Source organism: Chelonia mydas, chromosome 18 (assembly GCF_015237465.2).
Source record: "Chelonia mydas isolate rCheMyd1 chromosome 18, rCheMyd1.pri.v2, whole genome shotgun sequence".
Classification (NCBI taxonomy): Eukaryota; Metazoa; Chordata; order Testudines; family Cheloniidae; genus Chelonia; species Chelonia mydas.
In genome coordinates, this window is record NC_051258.2 from 6,419,270 (window position 1) to 6,429,784 (window position 10,515).

The 10,515-nt window shown below is 46.0% G+C and overlaps 1 protein-coding gene across 2 annotated transcripts in view; it reads right to left on the minus strand.

Moving 5' to 3' along the window:
* Nucleotides 1-1,365, minus strand: part of MFAP2 (microfibril associated protein 2) — a 31,721-nt gene extending 30,356 nt beyond the window's left edge. For both annotated transcript variants that reach the window (XM_027831422.3, XM_007069288.4), the window contains exon 1: nt 1,231-1,365. The gene's annotated coding sequence lies outside the window, so the exon portion shown is untranslated. The remainder of the gene's footprint in view (nt 1-1,230) is intronic.
* Between the last annotated feature and the right edge of the window lie 9,150 nt (nt 1,366-10,515).

The following is a 10,515-nucleotide window of genomic DNA, read 5'->3' on the forward strand; positions in this document are numbered from 1 at the left end:
CAGCTCCCTCTTCCCCTGCCCTGAGTCCTCAATTCATCCTTTCAGCTGTCAGCCCCTGCCCCCTCTTGGGAAGCTCACCCAGTGACATGCTGCTACATTCACTCCGGGCATGCCCCCTGCTTCCCACCAAGAGTGAGTGGTCGAAGGGTCCCAATAGACGGGCACTAGCCATATGCATCCCAGTGTCTCATTTGGAGCAAATCAATGGAACATCATCAGTCAACAGGCACCAAGACACACACACACACTCTCCAGGCTCCAACTCACCGAACTGAAGAACGCCATTAAATGTACCCCCACACCCAGGCAGAGTTGGAAAGAGGATAGATTTTGCTATGAAAGATGTGGCTGTTGCTGGAAGTGGGAGGTGGGAGCTGGAAGTGGGAAAATCTGCCCAAGTTTATGGAGGAACTTTCCTTTCTGCTCTGTGCAGGGGTCTAGCGCTCCAAGAAACCAGATGTTTTTGTAATGCACATCTGGGAACAATCAATCTCAGAGAAAGAACAACACAGTCGCCCTCTTTCATTCAGTTAAACCCCACCTTCCAAAAGGCTGGCCCCCTCCCCCAACTTTTTACACAGCAATCCAGCTGCCAGAGAGTGAGAGAACAAAGAGAAAGAGAGGTTTCAGGTTTTTTTGGCCACTGACCAAAGGTAAAACTCACTGAAGTGGGCTTAATTCCCCCCACCCTGTACACACTTTTTGGGGGGTGGGGGGAGACATTAACAATCTTTTGTACAGTTAGTTTCCGGGGGGGTGGGGGGGGAGTTAGAGCTTCCTTCAAAAGTTAGGATATTTTTAGATTTATTTCATGGCTAAACATCTGTAATTCTACAATTGTCTAGTTCTAGATTTAAAAAATGTCGTCCCCCCCCCCCCCAAACCTTTTTCCCCCCATCAAACTTTTTGGCTGCTCAGAACAATTGCTTTTTGCTTAAAGCCCAGAGTACAGCTTTCCAGAGCTGAGCTCCACCTTAGGCTGGAGAAACACAAACACATTTGGCAAGAAGAAAAAATGCAATTGAGGGGATTTCCACCCCCTCTTCCTCTATTCAACCAAGAAATTCTGCATTTCCGCACTTTGAGCTAACTATACACTAAAATCATACCTCCCATCGTCCCTCCAAGTCGAACCCAAAGATGTCACCTCTCCAGCTGGGAAGCGTTCCGCTCCCCAAATCAAAGGGATATTATCCCAATGTGTCCTCTCACCCCTTCTCATTCTCTTACCAGTTTGGGATCTATGTGCCGGTTTCTTCCTTTCCAGATGCCCTGATCCCTTCTGTCTGGTCTAAAAGCTCCAAAATGGGACAAGTAGCTCCTACCTCCAACATGATTGCACCACTGGGTCCTAATGCTACACCCAGTGCAATCTCAGTCCTGCTTCCTTTAAAGGGAAAATATAAATGGAAGTTACTGCCAGTCTCTGAGTTGCAGGATTATTTTTTAAACTCCTCAAACCCTAGCGGCTGAGAGATCAAGGAAAGAAGAGAGGGGCTGGAGGTTTTGTTTGTCCAGGGCCAAGCACAATGGGATCCTGATCCATGATTTGGCGCTCTCAGGCACTTTTGCAGGGCAGATAATTGAAATACTAAGAACGGAGGCTCAACAGATTGGGAATGGGATGCAGAGCACTCCCATACTGGCTCACTGGTGCCAGCACAGCCCAGGTGGTCACCGTGGTGGTCAGGAATCATTCCCCTTCATCAGCTTTTCAGTGGGAACAACAAAAACACTGGTGGTTTTAGCCCAGGCCTCAGCAGACTAGTGTGCACCTAGCAAAGGCCCCATTATAATTCATCCAAAGTCCTTCTCAAGCCAATTAAGATGTCTACACTGCACCATAAACCCTGGCTTTGGGCCCAGACTCCCCTTCCATCCACACAGACCTTGGTCCAAGAGGCCCTCTAGGCTCAGGTCCCCGGCCCCTGCTGCACATGGGACGGTGAGCGTCCGAGCCCCACTGAGACTCAGGGCCAAGCCGTCACTTTGCAGCGTGGACGCAGGACAAGCCGCAGCTCCAAATTAGTTGCGTGTAGCACAGTAAGGACGTGTTCAGACGGCCGAGAGGCCTGGGTCCAGCCTGAGCTCAGGCCTGGAAACAGTGAGTCCACGAGTGCGGCTCCCACACGGCTGGGCTGGCAGTGCAGCGTGCATCTTGCCCCAGAGATGGTTACCCGAATACACTCTTACTGATGATTCGTATCGCGGTGGCACCTAGGAACCTGCACCACGGACCAGGCCCCCATTGTGCTAAGTGCCGGACAAACCGAACCAAACCACCATCCAACCCTGCCCCAGAGAATGGCTGGTCTAACTGGCTTTGGCTCAGGCTCTGAGTGTTTGGGAGTGAGAGCAAAGAGGCCAAGGACAGAATGGAATTCCTCTTTCCATGCTAGAGCTCTCTTCAGTGCCTAGAAGCATCCCTCCCAGTCACTTCTCCTAGGCCCTGCTGGCAGAGCAGCCTGCCGGAGCTTGCACTATTGTGGCCTTGGATGCTCCATTTCGTGGTTAAACAGAGGATGGCAGTCCACAGACTAGCATCACTACACTGCCGTAAGAAAGTGAAGGCCATTCCCAGATCTCCAAGCTCCTCTGCACTATAGCAGTGCAAAGTACTTCACAAAACTGGATACTATCCCCATTTTACAGAAGGGAGAACTGAGGCACAGAAAGGGGAGCGATTTGTCTGTGGTGCCACCGAAAGTCAGAGGAAAAACTGGGAACAGAACCCCCCAGACTCCATTTCTCAAAGCACTTGGCCCCGCTGCTCCCCTAAAAAGAGAACACACAAGATTAAATTAACCCCCCTGCAAAGGCAGGAATATTACTGGCTGAGATTTTTTTTTTGACAAATCTTTTTTGTTGTTGTTGAAAAAAATGCCCATTTTCTGAAACCCCAACTTGTTCGCGAAACAATGCTGGGTTTGACACATTTCCTGCCTTGAAAACCAACAGGGAAAAAAAAATTCAAAAAAAAAAAAAAAACGTCAAGACATTCTCCACCCAAAAAATGACAGTTTTCTAGATTGTAATGACTTTTCATTTAGAAATGTAAGCCATTAGACTGAAAAAAATGGAAAAGAAAAAAAGCAAAATTCAAATATTTCAATGGACCTGAAATGGGGAAAAAAATTGGATTTTCAGTTTGCAAAATACCTGAAATTTTGACTTTTGATCCTGATTTGAGATGGGGGGAAAAATGAACGCCTGAAAATATTTACTGGACAGGAAAACCATTTCCTGCCCAGCTCTAGGCAGAATATAGTCCATATTGCCTCTCAGTAGAGGTTGCATGAGTGTTAAACTGATACTACATTTGTTGTACAAACAGGACCTATTCCAATAACACAGAAGCAGAGGATCTGTTTGTGTTACCTCTTCTTCCAGGCTTTACCTGGATAGGAAGTAGGGCTCTCAATCGCAGGTAACTCACGCGATTAACTCAAAAAAATTAATCGCAATTAATTGTACTGTTAAGCCATAGAATATCAATTTATTTGAGCATAAGCTTTCGTGAGCTACAGCTCACACGAAAGCTTATGCTCAAAGAAATTTGTTAGTCTCTAAGGTGCCACAAGTACTCCTTTTCGTTTTGCAAATACAGACTAACACGGCTGCTAGTCTGAAACCTGTCAGAATATCAATTGAAATTTATTAAGCATTTTGTATGTTTTTCTATATTTTCAAATATATTGATTACAATACAGAATACAAAGTGTACAGTGCTCACTTTATATTATTTTTATTACAAATATTTGCACTATAAAAATGATAAAAGAAATTTTTCAATTAACCTCATACAAGTACCGTAGTGCAATCTCTTTATCCTGAAACTGTAACTTACAAATGCAGATTTTTTGTTACATAACTGCTCTCAAAAACAAAACAATGTAAAACTTTAGAGCCTACAAGTCCACTCAGTCCTACTTCTTGATCAGCCAATCACTAAGACAAACAAGTTTGTTTCATTTACAACAGATGCTGCTGCCTGCTTATTTACAATGTCACCTGAAAGTGAGAACAGGCATTCACATGGCACTTTTGTAGCTGGCGTTGCAAGGTATTTACGTGCCAGATATGCTAACCATTCATATGCCCCTTCATGCTTCGGCCACCATTCCTGAGGACATGCTTCCATGCTGATGATGCTCCTTAAAAAAATAATGTGTTAATTAAATTTGTGACTGAACTCCTTGGGGGAGAACTTGTATGTCTTCGGCTCTGTTTTACCTGCGTTCTGCCATTTATTTCGTGTTATAGGAGTCTCGGATGATGACCCAGCACATGTTCGTTTTAAGAACACTTGCACAGCAGATTTGACAAAACGCAAAGAAGATATCATGTGAGATTTCTAAAAATAGCTACAGCACTCGATCCAAGGTTTAAGAATCAGAAGTGTCTTCGAAAATTTGAGAGGGATGAGGTGTGGAGAATGCTCTCAGAAGTCTTAAAAGAGCAACACTCCAATGCAGAAACTATAGAACCCAAACCACCAAAAAAGAAAATCAACCTTCTGCTGGTGGCATCTGACTCAGATGATGAAAATGAACATGCATCAGTCCGCTCTTCTATGGATCGTTGTTGAGCAGAATCCATTATCAGCAAGGACGCATGTCCTCTGGAATGGTGGTTGAAGATGAAGGGACATATGAATCTTTAGTGCATCAGGCATGTAAATATCTCGCGATGCCAGCTACAACAGTGCCATGCAACCACCGGTTCTCACTTTCAGGTGATGTAAACAAGAAGCGGGCAGCATTATCTCCTGCAAATTGTAACCAAACGTGGTTGTCTGAGCGATTGGCTGAAGTAGGACTGAGTGGACTTGTAGGCTCTAAAGTTTTACATTGTTTTATTTTTGAATGCAGTTTTTTTTTGTACATAATTCTACATTTGTAAGTTGATCTTTCGCAATAAAGAGATTGCACCACAGTACCTGTCTGAGGTGAACTGAAAAATACTATTTGTTTTTTAAAGGGCAAATATTTGTAATAAAAAAATAAATATAAAGTGAGCACTGTACACCTTGTATTCTGTGTTGTAACTGAAATCAATATATTTGAAAATGTAGAAAACATCCAAAACATTTAAATAGACGGTATTCCATGATTGTTTAACAGTGCGATTAATTGTCCGATTAATTTTTTTAATTGCTTGACAGCCCTAATAGGAAGTATGAAAACTTTGATTTTGGAAGGTTATGTTTTCTGGACATATATGTATTCAAACATGCACCCCGAGAGAGCATCCATTAGACGGTAATAAGGATGAAGAATCCAAGATGAGGGAGGAGAGCTTTATTCTCACTGGAAAAAATAAAAACTTCAAAGCAACTGACACAAAAGTTTTAAAACTGTGCACAGTGAAAGGTAAGTTGGGTGAGGTAATATTTTTTACTGGACCAACTTCTGTTGGTGAGATAGACAAGTTTTCAAGCTCTGTGTAAGCTCGCAAGCTTGTCTATCTCACCAACAGAAGTTGGTCCAATAGAAGACATCACTTCACCCACCTTGTCTCTCTAGTATCCTGGGACCAACACAGCTACAGCCACACCGCATACTAAAATGAAAGATGCGAGTTGCCAGAGAAAATGATTCATACAGCTGAAAGGTACATGAAAAACAGGGGACATCAGAGACATAAGCAAGTAAAGGCACTTGTTTAAATTAAAGCTTATTAAAATTTAATGTCAACAATTTAAAGTCTAGTTAACCTCACATTTGCTCAAGAAGCCCTATGGAATTTCATAGCGTTTAAGGCCAGAAGGGGACCATTAGGACATCTCCTGTATATCACACCCAACTAAATTTCACTTGGTTACCCCTGCGTTAACTTGGGTTAGACTAAACCATTTCAGCCCTCAGGAGACTGACTGTTGTGTGCTACAGGCTGAGACCAAGAGAGACCGAAGTGCCGCCAATGCTGGAAGCTGGAAATGATTAGGTTGATGATCCTAGCAGGTGACCCATGCTTCATGCTGCAGAAGAAGGTGAAATCCCCCCAAAGTCCCTGCCAATCTGACCTGGGGGAGAATTCTTTCCCAACCCCAAATTTGGACATGAGGAACAACCCAAAACATATGAGCAAGACATCAGCCACGCATGTAAGAAAGAAGGTTCTCTGTATCATCTCAGAACAGTGGTCCACCCTGTTCTGTTTCCTATCCCAGTTTAGCCACAGCTGGCGATGCTTTAGAGGAAGGTGAAAGGAAACCCCAGAATGCATCCAGGGGAAAGAAATTAACAGAGCATGGTAACTTTTCCACCCTATAGAGCTCTGTAACAGGGATGGGGCTCTCTATCCAGGTCTGTAAGTCGCTTTAAAAACGCTAGTGAGACGGTACCATTCTCTAGGCTTCTAAAGTTACTTCTATAGAACCCTGTGGGTTTCATCCCTATTAAGTTCTGTAGGAATGTTCCATAAGGCATTCCTTTGAGAGACATTCAGATGCCTGGAACTGTGAACCCAAAGAAACTTTAAACTAGCCCACATGTGGTTCTGTTGCTATCTGCTTGGATTGTCAGTTCTTTGGGGCAGGGATGGTCTTTTTGTTCTGTGTTTGTACAGCGTCTAGCACAAGGAGGGCCTGGGCCATGACCGTGGCTCCTTGGCACTACTGCAACGACACTGATATTTCTCTTACAGAATTACAGAAAGCAAATACGTTCTGTAACGTCTGCACATGTACCTTGTTGCATCAGCATCCTCTGTATGTCACCAGTGATGCCTACTCTCCATCCGCTCCAAACCAGGCCTCCAAGCCACTACTCTGTCCTCTGATTCCCTCCTCAAGACCTTTGTGGAACAGCTATTTAAGGATGTGGCTGCACAGGTCAAAGGCAGGTTCCTGGACCACAGGGCGAGGGGATGAGCTTCTGCCCGCTGCCACTTACAGGTGGCTCGTGGCAATGTCCTGCAATGTATGAATAATACAATCATTGAATCGTTAAACACAAACGCTCTGTGCTGCAAGATCACCACCACAAAAACCATTTCTACCTTGCCGCCTATGGAAAATTGCCAGCTGATCATGGCCAGGTAGGCACAAGTAGGAACTTCTGAAGTTTGTCATCTAAAATTAACTGACTCAAAACCACCCAGCTTCCTCCACAACATGGTTTTGATTCCTGTTTCCCTCCAAACCTCGTTATGATAGTTAACCCACTCATTGCGTTTTATCTTGAGATTGCAAGCTTTTCAGGAAGAGGCCACCTTTCATTCTGTGTTTGCACGGCTCACGGTGTGATGGGGTCCCAGTCAAGATGACAGCTGGGTGGGAATTTTCTGACAAATTGGGGTGTTTTTTAATTTTCATGAAAAAAAACCCAAGTTTTCAAAAACCAAAGCCATTTGTGAAACAGGACGGGGTTCAGTGAACTTCCTGACTTGAAATGATGTTGAGAAAACAAAAGTTTGACATTGTCGAAATGAAAAATTCCAGTTCTCCTGTCTGAAACTGCTTTTTATTTGGAAATTTCAGCTAATTAGGATGTTAAAAAAAAAAAAAAAAAAAGGTGAAGAAAAGGGTCACAATCAAAATGAGAATGTTTCAATTGACCTGTACATTTTTTTTGTTTGTTTTTTTTCAGGTTGTGAATATTTTCGAGGCTGGCTTTTCGTCTCCCAAAAGTTTTGAACTCTTGAAAATACACATGGTGTGGGAAAAGCTCTAGGCGGGACGGGGGGCTCCAGATGGTACCTTAACACAAAGTAACCACCACCATCTCAACAGGAGGGGACAGGTGGTCTGTACAGGGGTAACATACGAACCATTCTGATGAGGCCCAGGTTAGAGGTGTGAGTCACCTGTTTGCATACACATACTCCATGCGAATTGACCTAGCGTGAGTATAAATAGCAGGGCAGCCGTAGTAGTGCAGCAGAAAATACAGACCCACCGGCTTCAGGGTAGGTTTCCGTTTGGCCCGGATCAGCTGGGCCACCTCTGATGCTGCTGCAGCTATGCTGCTGTTGATCCTTGTGCTGCCTCAATGGGGCAGAGGAGTCACACCCCTAGCTCGTTGTGTAGACGTAGTGGGGGACAGCAGACACCCACAGCTGGCTGGCAAGAAGCATGCCAGGCCCCTCCTTCTCCTTGGATGAGGGAAGAATGCAGGTCTATCGGGAGACAGGGTGGGAGGGACCGGAGAGAGATTTGGACCTGGTGGATAACGCAAGCCTTCAGCCTTTCTGTCTGGGCTCTGGTTCTAAACAAAGCAGTCCCTTGCCTGAAGACCACCACCACTGAACTTTGCCCTTATGCAGCATCTTCTGCCCAAGCCACTCAAAGCGCTTTACAGCTATTAATGAACCTCACAACCCCACCCGTAGTAGGAAGCTAAGGACTAACCTCATCTGTAAAAAAAAAATGGGGTAACAGACTGAGAAAGACTAAACAATTTGCCCAAGGTCACCAAGCAAGTCAATGGCAGAGCTGGGAGTAGAACACAGGAGTCCCGTCTTTTGGGTTTTAAACCACAGGACTCTCCCCTTCCCTGCACCTAGTAAATCCAGATACTGAATCTCAGCTGAGCACTCAGACATGAATTACAAACAAAGAGCCCCACAGATCTCTGTGGGAGAGACAGACAAGCCCACCGGACTGGGAACATTCGCTGTTTATTTTGTCTGGCCTTGGTGTTGATGTTAGCAATGGTGGCTGCTGCCGCCTTTGTCTAGACGTTCCCTGTGTGATCGTCTGACAAAAGATGCGAGCAAGCACATTAAATTGCTGGGTGCACATCCAGAGTCAGAGCCTGGCCGGCTGGCTGCTACCAGACCCACAAGCCCGACTTTGAACTCGGCAGCAGGATACGGCAAGCGGCCACTAACCCGCCAGACCTAAATCTCATGCGAGCTGCCCGCACCAAGGCTGGAGATGAGGGAAGCAGAAATGAGCGTCCCATCCCGATCTAACGTGGATCTGAACCATTGGGGTGGTTCCAACTCCAGAGCCAGACTTTATAAACGTGGGTCTTTTCAATTGGAACCCGAATGAGGCTTTGAACCCAGCGCTCCAAAGAGACAAGATGCTGGCTGAAACTCTAGCACGGAAGACTTTTGTTTGCCCTCTGCCCAGGATCTTGCACTGCCCAAAAGGTACCGGCAGCTTGCTCCAAACCTGACAGATCGAACGAGCAAAACGAGACATTTCCTCACAAAAGGAGCATAGATCGGCCGCTGAGTTTCAGGGTGAGTTGAGGGGTTAAGTCCCTTGGACCCTTTGAAAATCCTACCCATGGGCAATAAGTGAGTGAATGGGAAGACTCCCCTTCCTGGGCTTCCCCCGGCCACAACCACAACCTGCCTCAAAACCATCACCCAAAGTAACACCCTCCTCCGCACCCACCACCCCAGCAACCCATACCCCCCTCCCCTATTCCCTCCTGCCTGTCAGCACTGGCTTCACCCACAGGTCACTTCGCCCCTCCCACCCCCCCAAAGTCCCATCATGTTCCTGGCTCTGCCCCGCTGGCCTCCAGCTGGTGGTGGTCTTGCCCTGGAAAGGGCCACCTCCCCCACCCCAAGGGATGGCAGCAAGGCAAGCAACAGCGGAGACACACTCTCGACTCCCGCCTATCAACAGTTGTGCAGTAGCTGCCATTATTCTTGCCAGGAAGTTAGAGAAGTATGGGCTGGATGAATGGACGATAAGGTGGATAGAAAGCTGGCTAGATTGTCGGGCTCAACGGGTAGTGCTCAATGGCTCCATGTCTCGTTGGCAGCCGGTATCAAGTGGAGTGCCCCAAGGGTCGGTCCTGGGGCCGGTTTTGTTCAATATCTTCATAAATGATCTGGAGGATGGTGTGGATTGCACCCTCAGCAAGTTTGCAGATGACACTAAACTGGGAGGAGTGGTAGATATGCTGGAGGTTAGGGATAGGATACAGAGGGACCTAGGCAAATTAGAGGATTGGGCCAAAAGAAATCTGATGAGGTTCAACAAGGACAAGTGCAGAATCCTGCACTTAGGACAGAAGAATCCCATGCACCGCTACAGACCAGGGTCTGAATGGCTCGGCAGCAGTTCTGCAGAAAAGGACCTAGGGGTTACAGTGAACGAGAAGCTGGATATGAGTCAGTGTGCCCTTATTGCCAAGAAGGCTAACGGCATTTGGGGCTGTATAAGTAGGAGCATTGCCAGCAGATCGAGGGACGTGATCGTTCCCCTCTATTCGACATTGGTAAGGCCTCATTTGGAGTACTGTGTCCAGTTTTGGGCCCCACACTACAAGAAGGATGCAAAAAAATTGGAAAACATCCAGTGGAGGGCAACAAAAAATGATTAGGGGACTGGAGCACATGACTTATGAGGAGAGGCTGAGGGAACTGGGATTGTTTAGTCTGCGGAAGAGAAGAATGAGGAGGGATTTGATAGCTGCTTTCAACTACCTGAAAGGGGGTTCCAAAGAAGATGGATCTAGACTGTTCTCAGTGGTAGCTGATGACAGAACGAGGAGTAATGGTCTCAAATTGCAGTGGGGGAGGTTTAGGTTGGATATTAGGAAAAAC